A 23,645-nucleotide genomic window follows, 5' to 3' on the forward strand; every position below is an offset into this window, starting at 1 on the left:
TTGCTTCAGAACAGGCAAATCCAACTCTCAAACGTGTGGAGAGGTAGAAAAATAGAGCAGAAGAGCATGGTCCCACAGAGATGTACCAAAACGCTGAGTCTCTAGAGGGAAGTCTTCACCATACTCTAAGTGCCCATTAACTGTCTATTCCCATTCCAGCCGCACTCCAAGATGCCGCCCACAGTTTTCCAGGGAGACCAGACCCAAAGATTGGAGCTGAGGGAAGAAGACAGGGAAGTGTGCAAGTTTTCACCAAGCCTACAGCATTTAGGTCAGTCTTTATATACACAGGGAGAAACTGGGAGATCCACAAGATCTCATAAACAGATGGTGCACCATGGATAATTTTCCCCTTCAACAAATTGGGATCTGAAAGCATTCATCATCTCTTCATTGGATGTATTGGGCATACTTTGTCTTTATGGAATGGGCAACACATAAGTCATTGCCTGTGAACTTGTCATGTAAAGATGACAGCGCATCTTAGATAGATAGATAGATTTATTTATTGTCATTGTATGAAATACAACAAAACTTCAGCAGAGCAGATCTGTAGCAGTAAAAATTTACAAATATACACACATCCTCACATCCATACCAATAAAAAACATTTATTAAATAAAATAAATAGATTATTGCACCGAGTCCCTTCAGGTCTTTTATCTGTGCCTGTGCCCTTTTAGCACGTCCACTGCTCGTGGATAGAAGCTGTTGCGCAGCCTGTTTGTGCGTGTGAGGGGAGTTTGAAGTCTTCCTGAGGGGAGAGTGTGGAAGAGGCAGTTCCCGGGGTGTGTGGGGTCCTGCAAAATGTTGGAGGCCCGTGTGTGGAGACGTGAAGAGTAGATGGTGTCCAGGTTCGGGAGTGAGGAGCCCACCACCTTTTCAGCTGTTCTCACCACTCGCTGCAGGTCCTTCTTTTCAGCAGCTGTGCAGGCTCCATACCATGATGTACAGGAGTACGTTAGAACGCTTTCGATGATGCACCGGTAAAAGTTGGTTAGGAGCTTCTGGGAGAGCCCGTTCTGGCGGAGTGTTCGTAGAAAAAACAGTCTCCGCTGGGCACGCTTTATAACGCTGATGGTGTTTAGGCTCCAGGTTAGATTCTCACTGATCTCCACACCCAGGAACTTAAAGTTGGAGACCCTCTCTACCTCTTCTCCATTGATGTAGAGGCCAATGTGATGGGGAATGCATTTGTTTTTCCTAAAATCAATTATCATTTCTTTAGTTTTCTTTGTATTTAAGTGCAGGTCATTGTCTTTACACCAGGAGATCAGTGTCAGGACCTCCTCCCTGTAAGCAGCTTCATCATTGTTTGTTATGAGCCCCACAATAGTTGTGTCATCAGCAAATTTGATGACAGTGTTGGAATTATGGTGTGCTACGCAATCATATGTGAAGAGGGAGTAGAGAGCTGGGCTGAGGACGCAGCCCTGAGGCAGACCTGTACTCACAGTGATGGTGGAGGACAAATGCTGGTCAATTCTGACGTGCTGGCGTCTGTTGGTCAGGAAGTTCTTTATCCAGAGACACAAGAGGGGTGAGAGGCCAAGAGTGAGCAGTTTATTTTTGGTTGGGCTGATAGAGTTGAATGCAGAGCTGTAATCCACAAATAGCATCTTAACTTTATCACAGTGTTCTCTGACCAGCTGAGTTTATATCTTTAATAAGTGACCAGGCAACCAAAATATATTTACATGTATCATTATGGTATTTACATTTCCATCATAGATTTGACCATCAGAGGGGGAAGAGAAATTGCACCCCAATTAGAGCCTGATAAGTAATCGATAGCAGTGTATTGGAGAAGCAGGAAGTAAACGATTAGGCCCCTGGGATAGCAGTTCAGATTACACTGTTGTCAGTGTCGAAGAGAGTTAAATGGAGCAAGCAGAGTGGCAAGGGCACACACAGACAAAGAATGAAGCAAGTTTGATGACGTTTCTTGGGCTATTTTACATGTTAAAAAAACTGTCATAAAGAAGACAAAAATGTGAAGTGGCCAAATGGGCTCTATAGCCATGAGCTGTCATTGTTACAGCAGGACGTGTAGCTCTCAGGCTTATGAGTAGTGCGATGAGTGAATAAGTGTTGTCAAGCAGTGCAGCCAGAGGCCCGTCCTGGACATGCTGACCACAAGTGGAAACAGGAAGCAGCGCTGTAACCCATCCAGCCCTCGGCCTTTCACTTATAGACTTGTTATGCCAAAGACAAGCCACAAATATGAGGGAAACTATGTAAACCAATACCAGTGTCTGTCTCTTTCAAAGTGTTAAATTTATCACATGTACTGTAAATGTGTCTTTTTTTAAGATTTATATATCAGGACATTACATGCTAGATGACATGATCTACATCACAAGAGCAAAGGTCTACAGTTGTATGATATTGCATTGAATCGATTCCTTATAACACCGATGTTTGGCACAGAATTCTTTATACACAATACTTTGAATCACCTTCTATCAGAATTGAAATGAAAGCTTTGATTGAACCCTTCTTATGGTTAGCAGTGCGAATCTATAGAATGGTCAGTTCACAAACCTACTCAACAGCCATTTGTCTCAAAAACCCCAAAAACCTCAAAAACAACTGAAACTAATTAAATGCACATTTATTTTCTGTGAATGTTACATTTACAAAACATCATATCTTATGTGTGTGAACAATTATGACTTCATAGACATGTAATATCCCCTCTTTAAAAATGTTACATTTGTCACATTGTCACAGTGTTGTATCTTGTTTTTTTGTTGGTTTGTTTTTGTCAGAGAGAGGGCATCTGCATAGCAGGAGGCGTTTTGTGTAATTGGACAACCACATCTGAACATACCTTTATCTGGTCATGCATCATCTTGTCACATCTACAATCTACCTTTTATATGCCCTAATCATGGGGCGTGTAGATATGGCACTGTCAATGAGAAAAAGGTCATGTACAGATATACTGTCCAAAACTAAGGACAATGAGTAGTTCTACATACACGAATGTATTTATGATAAACTCCTTTATGGAAGTGTCTTCCAGTCTAGCAATACCTGCTGCTTTTATGAGGATAAATTCAGTGTAACTGTCACCTTGGTTACTATGGAGGAGAATAGATGGGCTGCAGAGGCAGGCGATCCATCACTATTGTATCGGGATTTCAGGAATCTGTTCCTGATCACACCACACAACAGGGGCCATGTGGTAAGGACCCACTCAGTGCAACGCCATGAAGTAATCAATAAAAGGCACTCAAGGTCAATGTAGTGCTGAAAAAGTACTTAAGTCCTGACAGATGGAAGCCATGCCTGCAGACAAGGCAGGCCAACATGGCAGCCCAGGGTTCCAGCATGTAAAACTGTATAGGTTAATCTGTACACACATGTAGACACAAGTGAACCTTCTCATGTTTGTGTGTGTGTTGTTTCCATTTTTAAGTCTATATATTAAGAGTCAAGTTTGTATGAATTACTAGGCCTGCCTCAGGTTTGGCACCTACAATCAAACCACAAACCAACAACTGGTTTGTCAGTCCTCTCTTTTTCCAACCACCTCTTTACATACTCTTCTTTTGTGTCACATTTGCATTCAGTTTCTTTCTCTAGCATAAACAGGACCCCATAGTTGGCTTTTTGACAGCAAGAGGACATAGAAAAAGGCCAGACCCTGTCTTTAAATATTAGATTTCTAGATTCTAGATTTATTGTTTTAATACATGAATGCCAGCTGATGTCAGCTGTTCACTGGCAAATGCAGTCTAGACATTAACTCTGATCACTAAAGTACAGGCAGAGGTTTTCCCTGGTCCATAGTACAAAAAGCAGAAGGGTCAAAGCAGCATGTACATATAGGCACAACACTTGTCACTGTGTTAAAAAAGCATCACACTTTCTCTTTGCTCTCATTTGGAGCAGGACCAGGCCACTCTCATGGGCATGTCCAATTGTATTTCAGTGTTTGGATCTTCTTTAACAGGCTCATGTATGGGTGGCTGGCTGTGGTTTGCACAGTATAGAGACAATAAATAAAAAGAGTAACTAATGAGCAATGGATGGACACTTGAAATTTGGTTTGACTGCGGTAATGTTTCAGCTTTGATTAATGTTGCATGCTCCATGTTCACAATGTGCATACATACATGCATGTGATCAAAAGGGAGGAGACATCAGTACACATACTAACAGCAATGGAGAAAAGACAGTTCTGTTGCAAACTTCCCAAGTACCCACACAACAGATGTAATGAATCTTGCCTTCATCTCCATAATGGATTATGTGGGTCACCATGGAGGTGGTCTATTTTTCTTACACTCGTTCATCTGTGTACCTTATTCTTTTTTTACACACAAATAATTAGTGTATTGAGACAGCACAACACATTTGTGTTAGTTCGTTTCTTTCCTTCTAACCTATTTAAATTCCTGCACACTATAGTTAAGACTGCATTTCACGTTCTCAAGTTCCTTTCTCTAAATAACTTAACCTTTAACATTTTATGTACTATATATTTATATCTGTATGTTTAGCATTTATTGGGAACTGTTTCAGAAGTCACAATAGGGAGAAGTCTTACATAAATTGTGTGCAGATAATGTAAAGTTCAGTTTGTGCTTGGTTTGAGCAAAAGAAAACATCAGGGGAGGTCCTTCAAAAACACTTTTGTTTAACTTTTGTTATAAATGTGAATTTCTGAGCCCCTGTTCTTGATATTTCAGTGTATGGGTCTTCTTTAACAGGCTTATGTATGGGTGTCTGGTTGTGGTGTGTGCACAGAATAGAGACAATAAATAAAAGGAGTAACTAATGATGTTGACTGTGGTAATGTTTGAGCTTTGATTAATGTTGCATGGCCCATGTTCACAATGTTCATACATGTATGAGATGAAAGGGAGGAGACACCACCACATGTAATAATAGTAAGAATTAGAAGAAAATGATTTAGAAGAATAAACTGTCACAATAAATGCTATTTTCTTTGAGTCACGTAGCTGGAAAGTATGATGTTAGCCAAGAAAACAAGATTAAAGGTAGAAAACTGATAAATGCATTAAATCTGATAACACAGTGTCTTTTCCAAAGATAATACCTTGCCATATTCATTGGAAGAGCTTTTAAACTGTGGATCACATTACATTAAACCCTCTTTGAGTACATGTTTGGTGCAGCGGTTTATAGCACTGCTTTTTGCAGCCATCCATCTTTGGGGCTCCACTGTCATCACAGAGTATCATAGGGAGTGCTGACAGGTCCTGGCCATTTGAGAGGAATGAAGATATTTCAGAAGATTAGTGTTAAGTAACCTCTTGACCTTCTACTTTCAGAAAGAAATTCAAATCAACATGTTTTATTAATTTTAATGTGGACTGTTTAGTCCTTCTCAAGAAAACTCATCAGATATGTAACACATCACAATGTCAATCCAGTCTTTTTAAATAATACTGGAGAACTGTCTTCTTGCCATGTTATACAAACCCTGGAGAGCACTGACCGAGCTTACATTAGCACTGGTCTGGGGCTGGCAGTCAAGGGCTGGTTTGAACATGAAGAATTAGCCAGGTTCTCAGACAGTGGTCATTATGTGGTCACTGCTCGGCTTTTCCACACTAGTTGGCCCAAATGGGACATGGTGTTGGGCCAAGGAGTCAGCCTCAAAGCTATATTCATGGTTCAAGCTCCCCCTGGGCCAGTAGCACTAAACTGTGAATGATGCTGTTAAAGAAGGACTGAGGAGACACTAAAAAGAATAAAGAAAGATAAAAAGAATAGCAAAAGATATGGACCTCAGTCAGACCTGTATAATCCACATTTTGTATAGATATTAAAGGTGCAGTGCCATTACTCTGCCTGGAATGTTCCACAGTATAACATTAAACAGCTACCTTACCTACCTTACATTTATTCAATTACAGGTGGTTTTATAATCCAAAAATACCTAGAAAAACTGGCATTCTGACTGTGAGCAGGGTTGTCTCTCCACAGATCTGACCTGTAGCTTGGACTGGTTTGGTTTTCAGACTGATAGAAATGTTTAATACCATACCAGACAAAGAAATAACATCTCCATGGAGAAAAGCATTTGACGGACCCTCTACCAGAAAGTGGAAGAACTTTAAGAACAGTTGCCATCGTGATTAATAATTTAACACAAAAAGTCCTCAAAATGTTGCCTGAAGCTGAAATCAATGAATATTTAGTAAAGTACCTTAAGTCAATCATCCAAGTAAATCATCACATTCTCCTCATGATGCTAGTATTGTGATTGATGGTGTTGTACTCTGTAGATACATGGTTATTTGTGCGTTTGTGTATTCGGAGGTGGCATACTTGCATTGTATCACACAGTCATACACAGGTCCTCCCTAATACCATTTCATTTGATTGTGAATTTGTGGTTTCTGTGGTTATCTTGTAAGATCAGATGTTTTTAGTGCTAAGCTGCTTTTTCATCAAAGCACACACTCAAGCCCATCAGTGGTTCTCAATGGTGTGAATTGTTAGAGATGGAGAGGAAAAAAGAGGGACGTACAGCACAGTTATCTGAGGCATCTGTAGAGACAATGGAATGTAATGTAATAATAATTGAACTGAGGTAACGTGAGTCATAAGGTGTTGTCTAAAGCATGAGATTACAGCCACAACACCCTCTCCAGGTTGAGAAAATTTTGAAATATTTTTATTAAATAAATATAAACCCATTAAATTAGTTACTTTGATACTGTTGGACTGTTGTGCTTATTTATTTATTTTTTGTTGAGCAGTAAAACCTTCCTTCATGTGTTTGATGTTAACTCCCATGGTTTAGTGCTTTTAAATACACTATATCTGGCACAAGACCACAGAACAGAAGCTCTCTCCTCACAGTGTCCCAGCTCACACCTCCACTGGGGTGATGTTTATATCATTGAATAAAGCCTTTAAATCCCCTTTTACAAGCCCTTCTGACCTCCCATCACGAACACCCCTCTTTGTTTGCGCCTTTCAAACTTTAATGGCACTTGTAAATTAATGATAACTATTAGCATCTGGAGGCTGGGCAGGTGGTGCTGGCCCCCTGTGAGCTGAGTCCACCTAAATTCTGCCTAAACTGGCGTGAGTTGTGACAGTACAGATGTGCGTACAGACGTGTATGGGTATGGGCCGCACAGACAGGGGACTTATGTTAGTTTGTTCTTTGGACTCTGTGAATTCCTTTAAAAAAGCATTTAAAGACCTACCTCTTTGAGTAAGCATTTAACCTTATTGATATATTGACTATTTTTGTTTACTGTGACGCACTTCATGACTATATGTCTGTGAATTTGTAAAGTAAATAAGTTATTTACTATTTAAGTGTTGTAATGTAACGGACATTATAGAGGCGAACTCAGTTGTCACAGCAGATCAACTCCTACACACTGAGTTTAAAACTGCACTGTTTGGCAAAACAAAGATTAAATTAATAAAGATTAACAGTGTTGTAAATATGAAAATAATGCTATGGTCAATATTGACTCGTCTCTTTCACCATAGCACAACAGCTTACAGTAAGCCGCCGTCCACACAGAATCATAAAAAGTTAAAGAGCAAAGTGAATGGCTAATGTTTTCGGGTTCAAGGGTAATGGTCGTGCATAGTAAAAGGAAAAGATAAAAAGATTATATTTACTCTTTGTAGATTCTAGGCAGATCTCTCATTTATCTCTGCGGTTAAACACAGTGGTTCACCCTGCTGCTAAAAGCCCACCTCAGCACTTTCCCCCTCTCCTCAGCCTTTAATATTGATGATTCTCACAGGATAAAATAAGTTAAGTGGAGATATGGTAATCCCTCCTCTGCTTGCTGAACCCGTTTGTTTACTCTGGGGTGACTCTGGTGATGTAGCCTGGCCTTTCTAGTCGCATATAATTTCACGTTTAACCAATGCGCCCCCTTTAATGTGCCCACTATCAAGGTCAGGAATTGAGTTTTCATTTTGGAGAGAATTTGGAATATGCTATATAATATATGTGTATGTTAATACAAAATACAGTTTAAAGCAAGACATGTAAGTTTATTGTTCGCATAGAATACCATTGTCTCTGAATTTTATAAACAGTGGCCAACAGAGACAGCGGCGATCATTGTCCAGACCTAATACAATTTAGATTAGATGACTTTGCATTTTGCTGCCTACTACTGTGAAAAGAACATTATTTTTATGACTGTAATTATTATTACTGTATTAAAGGTACTCTGTCTTTTCTGTTGGAGGCATAGACTGTATATATAAATGGACATAGTTAATCCTCTAGCTGCCGCGTTCTGAATAGGTGTTCATGTGGGCGCCACGTTCAAAAAAGTTACATTGAGCACTTTTAACTCGTTTAGTTTTTAGAATATAACATCCACATGCTCTACTGGGGGTAAAACAAGTGTGGATTTCTTTAAAAGAATATTATGGAGAAAGTAGATTTATGTTCAAGGTGACAGCAGTGGTAGGCCAGGGCCCCCCTCTGGATTCTCTGTACTTTCAATGTAAATGTAAATCGTTGAATTCATCGAGATTAGGGCATTGGTTCAACGTATAGTCTGTTTGACATGGGATTAAAAAGCAAATCTGTTACTTCAGAGGACTTTATGTGGAAGTCACCCTTTGACTTACTATCTATAATGAAGACCATATAAGGGCAATCTATACATTCGTTCTGAATTCACAGAGCAACACAAGACAAAAAGCCACTGCAGCATCTCTAAATTTCTAAATTTCTTCCACTGTCTCCTTCTAAATTTCATCTATGTATATATAAATCTAATTCTACTTTTTTTTATAATGAATGACCCTGTTCCATTTAAAGGAGTCCTCTTAACCAAGCCCACCCATGAGCTTCACCATAACTGTTAAAAAACCTCATCAAATAGTGTAGCCTCACCAGGATAGAAGCACACTGTGATGAATAAATGGCAGTATCTGAATGGACACAAGCAGCGATCCCGAAGTGTGTGGCCCCGCACCTGTGCCTTGTATTACGGGTTAACCTGGGGGTGCTGACTCAGCCCTGGCAGAGGTGCAAACAAGGATGTATGGTCTATGTAAATTTGACATTAATTAGCTTCCTTATGTTATGCCTTCTTGCACAGATAGCAGTATACACACTTGAAGTTTAAGTAGATGGGCTGTGCTGTTGTTATATATATGTTGTATACAGTTCATTTATCTAGATGTCATGTGTGCCTTAAGTGTAATAAGCAGGGGTTTTTTTTATGACAAATTGACTTACAACTTGCTATTGAGATCAAAGAAATGTTGTATAGGCCTAAACAAGTTGTAACATTACTTTATATTACTTTGCTGTTTCAAAGTTTCCATGCAGACCCATTTAACTGAAATGATATGAGTGGCTTTAACAATATTCAAAGATTTTATGTTTTTGTCACATCCACAGTAAGGAAAACGGGCTTTGTTATACAGTGCTTTTTGATGTTGCTGCCCACATGAAGTAAATAGTAAAAACTCCACATTAGGTGAACAGTTCATCTCCACAGCATGTGGTAAACACGGACTCATCTCTCTTGTCTCTTTTGTGATGCTTTTGTAAGGTGTTCTCCTCACATCAGATGGGTCACTCGAGGTCAGTATATTGGGCCTTGCTGGTGCTTGTCCTGCTTCCATGGTAAAGACCCATTAAACTCCACACTGAACCAGTTGGGAAATGATCCAGTAATACCTGTCCTGTATGCCAACTCTGTATGTTATTGCTTGTTGTTATAAAGCACAAACTACACATAAAGAAAGAAAAGGCCAGCATTTCACCACAGAGCTAGAAAACATGCCTGCCTTGGTGGACACTCTTATATTATGGATTGAGAGTTAGCTGTAGTATATTTGTGAACGTGCCTAAGTGAGGGTTGAAGGTCCAATTAATTCCAGTGTTTGTTCTGCTGTACCACTTTGTTTCAAATGAAACCAATGCATCTGGCCTGTGGTCTGCTGTGACCCAACAGTAATGTGAACATGACTAAGAGGCTGTACTAAGCTAGAGAAGTACAGTTATTTCTATGGTAAAGCCACATATGTTGTTCTAATGTTATGTGGTGTTAAGAAGGTAAAACCTTTTTGCCTTTTGGTTTTGTTGTTCAAGTCCTAGGTCCACAGCTATCCACTGTCCAAGTCTTCAGTGGATAGCTGTAAGTCACATAGTGGAGACTGGATGAGGTCTACCAAGAACCACAGGCTAATTCTGCTCTCCCAGTGAGGAGACCGTCCGTCTCCAGCCCTGAGCTACGTCCAACCCGGCTTTAGTTTGGGCCTACGTGCCAGAGATGTTATTCACCCTTTTTTAATTTTCAGGTTTTCAAGTTTTTTTCTATTGTTTAAAGCTTTATTATCATAAATGCTTCTCAACAGTGATTTATAAAAGCAATCTTTCACCATGACTAGTGCATGTATTTCATTCATTACTTCATGCCTCCCTTTCCTCCACTACGTGTAGAGAGGAGAAGACTAAACACACTCAGTTACATGTGACACACACACCAGTGGTGAAATGTTCTGCTGCTGCCACCGCAGCTACTTTACAAATAATGGCCCCCATGTGTATCATGGCTCCAGAGCGGTGTGAGGCAGAGGCACTGGGCTCTGTGCCCAGCGCTAAAACCTGACAAGATCACTATAAATTCTACTGGTTTTCTCCCATTCAAATGCACGAGCCAGAAGGCAGAGGACTAACCACAGAGTTGGATAATAACTTGTTACATTTGTCTTCCCTTTTTTGCTGTGTAGAAGGGACACTGTATGACTCTTCCTTTCTGCTCAGAATGCATCCAACCTTTAACAACATCTTTGGGTTTGATGGCAACAAATATTATACCAGGGAAATGAGTGAAGCAGCTGCTAAAATATTATGCAAGAATGTGAAGAACCCTCTACTCCTATTGGCACACAGCTCCGTTGAAGTGTGTATGATAAATAGTCTACACATGTGTTTGGTTGTGCGTTCTATAAAGTGGCTGCTCCATAGGCCATGGCCAGACAGTCTGTGACCACACAGAGAGCCACAGCAGGAGACCCACACCTCCTGTTTACAGCCCCAACAGGATCCAACCCTTTCTATTTCTCTGTTCTGACTACATGCGCTAATATTGGCTCAGCCGGGAATGCTACTCAATAGAAAATGCTTTATGCTTGTTAAAATAATTGCTCTTAGTTTTCCAAGCCATAAAATTGCCTTTGTAATCCTGCAGGGAATGTATCTTCTGAGACCATCAGTCTCAGGCTGGAGCGATGGCAGCAGTTTTAATTAGTGCCATTGGATTTCCACAGAAATGAATCTTTGGCGCTGTACAGACCGGTAATTGTTGAGGTAATAGTCTTATTAATTCTGTCACACTGAAGCACTCCCATACAGCACACGTCTGTAGGGGCATTTCCAAAATTCCATCTAAACAGAATCCCTGTTCATTGAAAACTCTGATGAATATTTTTAAACTCACGGTGCAGGTTGTGCCCGCTGTGTCCCACACAAAGGCCTTGGCTCCACTGGTCCTCAGAATTCCTCCAGTCTAATGCCAAGGCACTCCTGGATGTGCACTGTGGTTAGCACAGCCTTTAAAGGCACAGAGCCGCTGGTGTAATCCTATAATCCCACTGCACAGGGGTCCCTCCACTTCTATGGAAAGAGGGCTGGGGTGCTGCTTTAATTAAGATCTAACAGAGGGCCAATAATGCTGATGAACTGGAAGCTTACAATGTAGAATCTAGGGACAAGTGTAAAACAATTTAACTGCAATCTAAATTGTGCTGATGCAAATGATTCAATTTATCGTCAGACACTGATTGAAAACACACAAATATAAACTGTCTTATTCTATCTCTGTACCATCAAATGCTCATGATTTTATTTCATCTGATTAGCTCTCCTCTTTTCATCTTCTCTCTTGACATTGAACTAGCAGCAGACAGGCAAAATACTGATAGTAAAGAGCTTTTTGTTTACTTTTGTCCAGGAGCAAGTCTAAAACAAAATCAAATGTGGAATCCAGAGTCAAGGTGACAGGAAGCACCTGGGATCCTATAATAGAAGCCCATCTCACACTCTTAACATGGAGGCTCTGGCTCAATTTGGCTGTGTGTGAATGGAATCGACAATTACGTATCTACATTTGAATTGAAAATACTAATAGTTCCACATTTTTAAATATTTGTTGATGAAATGTTATAAGTAAAACTGAACTGAAACTGAAAAAAAGTAAAAACCTCAGAGTTTGTAAATGTGAGAACCTTTTCATTTGTCCTGATTTGGAGCAATACATAAAAACTCATTTAAACACCCAAAGCCATTGTTGTGACTATTGAAATTAATTTACAGTGTGCGTGATAAAAGCAATAATTCATGATACTAAGATTCATTCACAGTTTGTACTGAAAGAATGAGTCATGCAGTCACCAGCCAGATGCTTTCCTTATCACAAAACAATAGCAGTCTCACATGATAGATAACTTCTCATTACATTTCAAAGGTTCTGAAGGAGGAGACATCCCAGTGCAAGATAGGCCAAGCCAAGGAGACTGAGTCTTCCACTGTATCCTCTATGACCCCAATGAAAAGATACTATGAACCTATGACAGGGCACGCATGTCAACGCAACAACGGAATAATGCATCTCAGGATCCACTTTGATTTTGAAGTAGACAGATCATCCTATAAATTTTTGAATACATAGAGTTCAACTTAATGAAAGAAACTGATATTATCACTTAGCCTACTGTTTAAAACAAAGCTCATGGTCTTGTGCCATCCACCCCTCATTTTTATTTTGAAGAAATTACTATAGGTAATGTGTGTGAATAGTTATGTGTGAGCCATAGACTGAAATTAGTGAAATGAAGTATTATAAATTAGTACAAAACTGTTGTTAGATACAGAGGATATCCTGAACAATACAGGATTACTCAAACATGCATGAATCAAAAACTCACTTACTCACAATTGTAACTTTGAATAAGTGAGTTTTAGTTTCAGTTATAACATGTTAAAGCTCATAGACATAGATTTTACAAATTGTGTCTCCTTTGGAGTGTTTGGGCACTAGTGCTCTGCAGTGGCCCTGTTTTAAAATATTTTGGCGTTTGCATTATGTTATTGTCATTTTTCATATTTTCTTTTTCATAAATTGTCAGAAATAATACAACATATCTGTGTGTATAAGGAAGCAAAGTACAAATAAATAGAACCAGTTCTTCTATATTCAGTCTAAAAAAGCTTTCGCACAGCCAGATCCTTGTAACGAGGTGTAGTTTCAGATGTAATGCAAAATTACAAGAGTAGTTCTAGCACCCACGAAAAGCCACAGCTAAAAGGATAATGGCTTGGTCTTAGAATAAAACATAGCTGAGCCTTGGAATAAAAGATATTTAGTCTGATTGCTTTGCTGAAGACAGAAGCTGAATCAAATGTAAAAGAAGAGTTTAATTGCTCTACTGTGAGTGCAGAGCGTTTCAGAGGAGCACTTGAAGACTAGATGAATCTCTGGTGAGCAGACTGGATTAACTGTGTAATCTCAACTGTCACATATCATGATGCCCCAAATCTCCCCCTGCTCCGAGGAGTGTTCAAGCCGTCAAAGTGAATGAAAGAGGCTTTAACCAACACTGCTCTTAATTCACAGAGCCACTGTTTAACATGGACCAGAGCCCCTGCCCATGGCATCAACACTAAAGCTGGAGGATCAGAGTCCACAGAGACTTTCATATTACTTAAAAGAAGAGAATTTGCACTCTTTTGGTTAATTTGTGTATGTGTGCCTTTGTGTGCAAAAGCCAGAGTAAAGCTCTAGACTCTGCTTGCATTAATCATGTGTAAAATGGTTGCTGTGAACCTCCTTGAAAAGGAAAATGCATAATCATTTAAGTAATTTCCTCCACAAATTAAACAAAATAAGATATTAAACCATGCAAAAATAACACAATGCCTGTAGAATGCTAATATTTCAACTCCCTGTTGGTGTTAAGGTACTAAGGGTAGGACCCCTGTTTCTCTTATACATTATCATAAATCATAGAAGGCCTATTTAGTCATTCAATAGCAGCCTGTCCCCCAGGACCATAATCTGTTTACAGGAGCAGCGCAGCTTTGCATAGAACTTTCAAATCCATACCAAATGCATTTTTAATTGGTAAATAAATGCAAAACGCATGCTAACAGGCGATTGTAGCAGTCCTCCTGAATGCTTAAAGATGGTTCTAAGCATGATGTTCACTTTATGGATTTTGCATCACTGCACGTTTCCAAGGTGATTTATAATCAGGCCAGCATCCTGTCTGTGTTGTTGGAGCATAATGGAAGGTCCTGAACTGAGCTATGACTTCATCACGCTTCAACACAAGTATTGGCACTTTCATACATCCTTTAGAAAATATCAAACATTTATAAAACATGTAACCTCTTCAGTTAATGCTGTTATTATTGCTGTGTTCAGGCGAGTCACACATATGTTGGTGTGTGTGACTTTGGCTAAAGCTTTAATTGCAAGTGGACCACCCATAGTCAAAGGTCAAGGTACTGCAGCATGTGTTGCAGCACATGACAGTCCTGTATGTTTTCCCATAAACCCTGAAAAGATCTGTAGAATTGCTCAATCTTTATTGCACATTATAATTTAATTATGTTCATAGGGAAACATCAGACAAATGGTATGCACAGCAGTGGATTTAGGTAAGTCAATAACAATACCCCTTGACACCTATACATTAAAAAAAAAAAATAAATAAATAAATAAAAATACCGGCATCAGTGTAGTAAGAAATGTTTCTTATTTGTTTGAGAATATGGAAGTTTCTTTAGCTAAGTGTGATTGTTATGGCTCCATAACACGGTCCTGTCAATAATCTGACAGTCAGTCAGTATACAGTTAAGGTCCAAAGTTAAAGCCCTCTTCTCTTTATGGCTTTAATTAGGAGGAAATGAAGATAGATTTTATAGCTTTGCAGTAACAGGCCACAGTAACCCTGTTTTATCATTTAACAGCCAGATTTGTTTTATATTAATGGGACTTATCAGCTTTGCGATAAAAGCCACACTGTAAAATAAACTGTAAAAGTGACTGGGATGAAATACATAAACTTGTTCTTAGTGTTTCTGAACATGAGGTGTATTCCTGCAGCACAGATACAACATGCATAAATATAAATTATAAACAAATGTTTAAATTAAACATGTCTTTTGCATGTTTCCCCAACAATAGTAATCAGCCTGGAGTCCACTTTTAGAAATAGTTTGGATAGGGAATAATGTGTGCTGTCAGTTACCACTACACATTTGAGATAGTGTCCTTATCACGTGCTTATCACACCCTTATCACAATATAAGCCCCTACAGCCGTATAGGTGATGAGTGCGGACATCACAGTGCTACTGTAACATACACAAGGGAATCTGTTCATAAACAAGCTATCATGCCTTTATTATACTGACATTCTAATTATTATTGTAATAAATATGAATGAGAAGGAATTCCACCTTCTATTGTGCCCTACATCACAAAATATATGCTTTAACCATAGATGATAATGTGTCCAAAATGTTGATGTTCTGTAGAGATATTCAAGGCTACATTTAGAGGAGCCAGATGAGGTGTGAGAAAGTACATGTATGATTGTAAAATGTGCACAATCTATTCATTGTGCATTTACCATAATAAATCCTATATTTGGATTCATGCACAGTGAAATTAGGACACAAAAGGGCAAATGCCATTAATTTTGATTCAGTAAACATATTGATTACCCATCACTGCTCATTGTGATACTGTTTTATAGATCTTTGTACTGTTCCCAGAGTTATCAGAAGCTTATCAGTTGGTGCATAAAGGGGTGTTAGACCTAAGGTAACTGTAAATGATCAACCGCAAACTGTTTGGCATGGTTGTTTTGGATGTAAACATGATAACATAATTTTAAATTATTATTTTAAATGGAATAATTATACTTGATTTGATGAGATATCCTGAGCATGTGTTTGTAAAACAACACAAAGCCACTGCCCAGTTATCTGCCACTCTAGGATCAGTGCAGTTAAAGGGACAGACAGGCGAGCTGGCTAATCATTTTGCAATCAGGAGTCAAAACAAAAGCAGAAAATGTTTATCTGATCAGGGTGGACAGCCTCCACAGTCCACATGGATGTGCTTTTGCCTCCCATGTCATCCTGTCAGGCCTAATGCACACTGGCCTCTGAGGCAGTTAATTACTTCTGACGACACACTTCGCTAATTTCTCATTTATATGGAGAACCTTTTCACCCTTTGTCCAGAGAAAATGCAGAATAAAAGACTAGAGTATCTGTCTCAATGCACCATGGGAAGTACAGGCCTCATTTTCTGGGGACACTACAGGTGAAAAGAGTATAGACATTATTATTGTTTTGACTGACTACCATTATAATTCAGAAATCATAATGGAAAAGTGAATTCCTAATCATATCCCTGCCTACGTATAATCAAAAATATACACAGTTCATATAAACTGTCATTTCAAAAGCACATGACAATAATACTAGAATAAAACATGTGTTTATCTTGTTCATATAGGCTATTAATATTTGTATAACAACAGTTGTTCCACAGGGAAAGTCTATCTGAGTATCACATAGACACAAGAGAGTGTCTGTGAGTGTCTGAGTGACACCTGAGTCATTTCAAACATTCCCGTCAGAACCTTTGATGCTATTTTCACTGCAGCTTTCACGCTGACCCAGCCTTCAAAGTCCGCTTTATTTTTCATATATTTCAGAAAGTCTGGCCATCACAATCAAATTGTTATAGTTTGTATTATGTTTTGCTAGTTGAATGAATGCTTTATTCTCATGGATGTATTCATGAAAAGGGTTGAATAATATAATATTCATACTCAATTTCACATTACACCGTTTTAGTTTAACACTACAAAATCCCTCCTGAGTGTCATTTACATTATTATATATTCTCTAATAGAAGCATTCAGCACACTTAATCTTATGTGAGGGTTAGCTGTGATAAATTACACGTTTTCAGGCAGATATATGTACAAAGGCCAAAAGTGAAGAGGGACATTTTATCTGGATGATCAATCTGACTTGGATCTGTGGTCAGTAGTGAGAGAGGTGCTAATTCATTTTAATAGGGGCTGGGTTAGGCTACTGAGCGCCCAAGGGTGGTGATGGGTCCTCACCCAGTGATTGAGATCTGGAAAGCTGAGCTGTTTTATGGCCTTCTTAATTTAGAGAGGCAGCTACAGCCATAGATAGCTTTCCTGGTGGTGGGCAAAGGGGCGTCTAGGGCCAGCCACATGAGCAGGCATACATTAAGTCAACTCCACTTTTAGCCATATGCACTGTATTATGTACCAGACTTTTTACAACAACAAAACAAAACTTATTTTTACTGATTATACTTTTCTATTGTTTACTACAGATTTAACAGGTCTTTATGTTTAGTCATTCTGTAATAAACATGATGACTGTATATTGGCAACTAACTGGACTCATAAAAACAGTATTAGCAGATTCCTATGGTTTGATAAACTGAAAGAAAACACTGAACTAGGAGAAACTGTATTTTCAAATCCTGGCAGAACACAAAATATGTGCTCTCTTGAACCTTTATCCTTATAGATCCATTTAAAATCTGTGCAAAAGCTGTAGAGGATTTATTGAACATGTGTGAATAGAGGGAAATCATCTATTGCATAGCTTTTGTTTAATGCATTCACAGACTTGAATGATTTATATTGGTCATTTCTCTGTGATTGGATGGGATGTGGTGACATCCTTATAGCTTGTAGGTCATAGATATAAATGATTGTACAACGATAGGCATGTCCCTGGTGTCTCTCCACAGTCTGTATGGGGAATAATAATCGATCTTTCTGACAACAATTTCAGTGAAAAGAAGTAGTCGCTTAAGCAGCTCTTAAGTTCACTGTCTGCCTTACCTGAGCTATGATGCATGGGGACAGATTCTTTTTGGAATGCCCTATAGTGATTGAACGATTGATGAGCATTTAAGCATGACACTAATCAATCAGACAGACAAATCTTTAGCATCTACGCGTGTCGTCTGCTATTCAATGAGAGACAGGCATTCTCCCGACATGCAAACAATGTCCCCAATTTGTCAGGGGGGACAATAACAAGCCTGGCAGGACCTCATTTGCATCACAGTGAGAACAACAAATGTCATTGATCGCAACATTGATTATAGTTTTTTTGAGAAAAGAGATGTCCCGTGAGAACAGTTGAGGCAGTTTGACAATAAGCTCCTTAAATGTATCTTCAAAGACTATCCTAAAGGTACTGCACATTTCTTTAAGTGATAAATGAGTATACAGAATGAGCTGTCACTCTATATTGACTGCTGAAAAATGCAGGAAAAATGTTGAGTAAACATGTTTGCGAAAAACATCTAAACCTAACTGTAACAAAGCAAGGTCTCATCACAGATGCCGTAGACCATTGTTTCCCAAAGACTGGGTTGCGGCTCTCAGGTGGGTCGCAAGAGATTTTTTTTTGGGTCGACTGATATGCATGTTGCACTCTCCTCCTGCACTCTGGACTGGAACACTCTACAAAAAGACAGACAGGCCCACCTGTCTCATTAGAAATGTTGAAATCTTAAGACATGTTTTGTATAATTTCTAATCTTTGTGTAATTATTTTATTGACTATTTTGTTCCAATATTGCTGGTTCAAATGAATGTTGAAAAGAAAAAGAAATGGGCTACATTTATTGTCCAATAGGGCAACTTATGGATCTTTTTATTGCTGGTTCAATTGCTGTTTTTTATTGTTTAAAACTAATCAGTAATACGAATTGTTCAGAGAGACACGATCACTCAGTCAACAATAAAATATCCTCATTAATGTTCAATAATGGTCAAATCTACCTTTATTTTGTGATTTTCAATAAATGTCTACTGACTTGGGTTGAGAAGTGTGACTTTTAAAATATGGGTCCCCAGAAAAAAAATTGGGAAACACTGCTGTAGACTGTATGGAGCAAAAAGACAGTAAGCACGAACAATTGAGGGTATAACAAACTCTTGCACATGCACATGCTTATAATTGTGATTTCAGAATAGAGTGCTTCACTGGTAACAGTAGCATTGTTCACCAGTTCTTCTGAATAAATGGTCCAGTCTCACCCCTGTCTGCATTCACTAATGCTCTAATGTACATCACACTGCACCAGTCGCATATGATTAGCACACAAAACAGGGCCGATTGATCATTAGTGCATCAATATGCAGTTTGCATTAAATTATTTCCTTTAAATAGTCTATGGTTGAGGTGACACAGGGAGCCTTATCAATAATGCAAATGGTTCACTGGGGAATATAAAGTCTGTCTTTGGTAATGCCCAATACAGAATTCACTGTCATGCAGGCTCCTCAGTGCATAATCATATTTTGCTTGCATTTCTCTTCAACATACTATGTCCATTTGGAAGAATTCATATAATTTTGAAAAAATAATGTAACTTTAATATATGACTTCTTAAGTATTATTTCCACTTTGATTGGGCTTTGACTGACATTTGGGTATAGTTGTCCAAGTCAGTACATTGCTTTTACTTATTGGTTAGGATACAAGTGAACTCAGAAATGCATGTATATTTGGATCACAAAATATTTTTGGATATTGTTTTGGTGAAGGTACCGTGAAATGGATTTGTTGAGAACTGATTTTCAAACACTCAAACCACAAATACAGTAAATCTGCTATACACTACTGCATGATAACACTTGTTACTGTGCATAATTTTCTTTTTATTGCGGAATTTGATGATGAAAAAGTTTCCGTTTCGAAGTAAAATGTAAAAGTGTGAGTTTTATGTGACTGTGTTTCACTCATTCCCTGAGCTCTGCATCATCTGTGAGTGCAGGCACACAAGGGGGTTCGTTAGCCTGCTATTACAGATGTGACAAGTGCGCTATAATAGCCCAATTATCCCAAAATGCCAAAAATTCACTCCAAAGGAAAGGGAGTGTGTTGTGATTAATGGTAAACACTTAAGGGGAAGAGTCAGACATCGCGGTTGGATAGGAGGAAATATGGATCAAGCTGCCACAACTACAGATGCTTCCTCCCTCCTGACAACTGCAATTCATTTGAGATACTATTAACATGCATAATTATGCTAATCAAGCGGTAATTAAGTGCTAAATCATCAGAGACCATTTTTTTGTCTCTAATTTTATCAAGGGTGGTTGTCAGTGTTTCTTTCTTTGCATATTTTATTACAATATTCCTCAAATTAGCTGTTCATATTCTGTCACATCACAACTTTGTCTTTGCTTGTTTTTGAAGGCTGTGAACAGGTAAGGGTCCATTTCAGGTTTTTTACATACTATTATTGTACAGATCCATGATTGTATATTATATTTCAGAATAGTGTTGAATATTTAGTAATCTATTGTAAGATACATTCTATAATAATGTATGATGCTTAAAGGTGCTGTACCTGATTAAAAGCGTGAAAACCAGAACTAGTTAATTGCAGTAGCCCAATTATTCCTCACTTACCTTATGCAGTCCAAGCATCCTAATTATTCACTTTGATTAGTTTATAAGCACTTTTCATAACTCAGAGACCAGTGTAGAGTTTGGCCATGATGGTAAATATAACCACAAACATGCTAATATGCACCTCCTGATTAGGGCAATAAAACAGCTTTATAATTAGATACAGACAGCAAGCAGCGGACATTTTTTGCTCTCAAGAACTGCTTATGCTATATATTTGTACTAGGCCAGGACATATTTTACACAAATACATAGGAAAAACTAACGCTTTCATTTCATCCCAAAAGCCTTTCCTGAGCCTCCCCTCTGACTCTTACTGTATTGTACTGTACTGTATTGTGTTGGTTTATTTGTTGTGTCCGTAGCTCTGTGCTAGTCCCCAGAGTGAGACAGGTGTTCTCATTGGACGTGAAGGCCTCTGGTGAGTCGTGTCACTCTGGATCATAGCTGATGTCTCCTGGAGCCACACAAACTGCTGCCATCGCCCTGACAACCACCTCTTTGGGCTTCAGCACTTTTGTCATATTTTCAGCAGTCGGACAAATTGTTCAGACTTTACCTTCAGCACCTATAACATACCTCTTTTATCACTTGTTTGAAACACTTTGAGCAGTGAGACAATAGTGCTGCTTGTTTTTTGCTTTTTCATGTGACATTCAGTGGTCTCTGTGTAAAGCACCGTCGATGATGACCTTTATGTTTTATGGTAATTTATGATAAGCCCTAATAAGCATTTCTATGAAATGGTAGCAGTATTTCATCTGATTTTCCCTCTTCCAGACAAAGCAATGGATTTAAAACAGACATTTAACCAAGCATTTTAAGTCTGGCTTAAACTTGCTTCAGTTGCAATCATACATCATTCCTGTTTAAATCAAGTGTCTCAAGTGAACCACCGAGGTACAAAAAACTGCAGAGTGTGAAAAACAATTGCGATCACGTTTTTATACTTCTTTCTGCTGATTAAAAGCGTAAAGGTGCAGTGTGTGACTTTTCTTTTGAAGGGACCACCACCTTCTTTTCTCCATGGAGATGTTATTACTCTCTCCGGAATGTTTCACAATATGGCATTATCCCGTTCTATCATCAGGTCAGATCTGTCCTAATCAGTATGAAAGATCTGATTTCTGTTAAATCTAGACCCATGCTGTTTACAGATCAGCTTCATGCCCGGAACAAAAAGCCAAAGGGGGAATTGCCAAATTGTAGACGGCATACTACTACTACTACTACTACTACTACTACTACTACTACTACAGTTTTCGACTCCAATAATAAATACATTTGATACAATATGTTAGTTTCTAGTTGTATATATTGCATAGGCCTACACATGTATTTAGTATTTGAGGCTACCACACCCTAAATAGAAGTAGATAGATTTTATTTGTTTTTGTCTGTTGCAGTGCAGCTCTGTCTGACTGTCCACGCTCATCTGAGTTTTTTATAGAGCAGAAGGAGCAGCTCTTGTGACAGCAGCACGTCAGGGTCCCCTCACAGCCCACCTCCTCCTCTGAGCCAAAAAGACATCAGTACAGTCACATACCTGTCAGAGCCAACGGGTACCCCCACATCTGATGCACTGTACTAGTACACAGCACATGAAGTACTCTAATACGGAATATGTTCTGTTGCCAAGTTAATGACAAGAACAACCAGTGACATCATATAAAAACACAATTACGCTTCACTAAAGACGTCAGAGTGAGTCCATAGATCACACAGACAACGTGTAGACTGTGGCTGCTCGCACCATTCAAACAAAAGACTATTATGGAGTAAACTATAGAAATGAATGGGTGAGAGAGGGGTTGCATCAGATTTTATTGATGATTTATTGAAATATCCTGACAATCACGCCGGGAGAGTGACGTGTAATCATGAGTAAAGGGCCTGCAAATTATTTATGTATTGCCAGGCACCATCATTTACTTTCACTTTTTTCATCAGGCGTCATTAGCGACTAACCTGGAAACTCATAAATGTCAGACTAGCTTTCTCTTAATTAAATCAGCAGATATCATATTGTGAGGAGGCCCGTCACTCACTGTGCAGCTAAGTGATTTAAGACTAAAACATTAGCGGAGAGCCTGACACAAATAATAACTGTTAAACTGTCAGCGCGCGCAGGCCGGAGCACATTACTGGAATTAGCAGAGATTATAAACAATGGCCATGCTTTCTTAATGCATGCAATCAGATGGATACGCACGTATAAGAGAACTAAACACAAGGCATTTACATTCTTTAATCGTATAGTAGGAGTAGTTTTACTTCAGTATGCACAGTACCTATATACTTTACTCTTGACTGTACAATTATGTTGCATGTTTTTGTTACAGGCTACTTCTCAAATGCTATATGTAACATAGGAGCTAAATGATATAGATAGTTTCACTTATTAAAGCACTGTGTTTCAATAACTCAGGGCAATACAAGCAGGGAATTCACAGGCAACAGTGACCTCTGCTGGAGTTTATTGTTTGTAACGTAATGACTCATAAGACGAGACAACGTAGCCCATAACTTACATCATAATTATTTAATTTATAACAGTTTTGTGAAGATAAGTATTTATTAAGCAAATTGAAATTCACTGTGCAACAGTTTTACATCTAAGAATCTAACCTTAATTTGACCTGGAGGATTCTTGATATAAAATTATTTTTTAAAGGAAATCTTGTCAAGATACACATCGATAACCAAAACAACAACAACATACAAAATAAAAACAAACTTAAAAAGGACTGAGTTGCTTAAGATGTGTTTTTTTCTTTCTTTTTTTTTTTTTTTTTTTTATTGCTTTTTGTCAGATTACTGAACAAGGGTGTTGTTTCAGTTTACACCGCTGTGTAATGCATTGCAGCCACTGTTTATAGCAGGCGTGAGCGTGAGTAGTCCTTCGCGTAGATGTATTCTCGTGTGCTACTCTAAGGCTGAGTACAGACCATAACACAGAGTGCAGCTCAGAATAATAGTTGATAAATAACACAAGAGTATGTTTACAAGCAGAATGAAAACACCTGGACCTTCTGGAGGCTCATTTTTCCATTACCTATCAGTTGTTTAAATGTAAGATTTTCTGTTAAAGGAGCAATAGAGTGAATGAGTGAAAGGGGCAGAGGTTAAATCCGTATCATCAAGATGTA

The sequence above is a fragment of the Boleophthalmus pectinirostris genome, unplaced genomic scaffold (genome assembly GCF_026225935.1).
Source record: "Boleophthalmus pectinirostris isolate CB_2022bp ecotype Guang Dong unplaced genomic scaffold, ASM2622593v1 HiC_scaffold_19, whole genome shotgun sequence".
NCBI classification, from domain to species: Eukaryota; Metazoa; Chordata; class Actinopteri; order Gobiiformes; family Gobiidae; genus Boleophthalmus; species Boleophthalmus pectinirostris.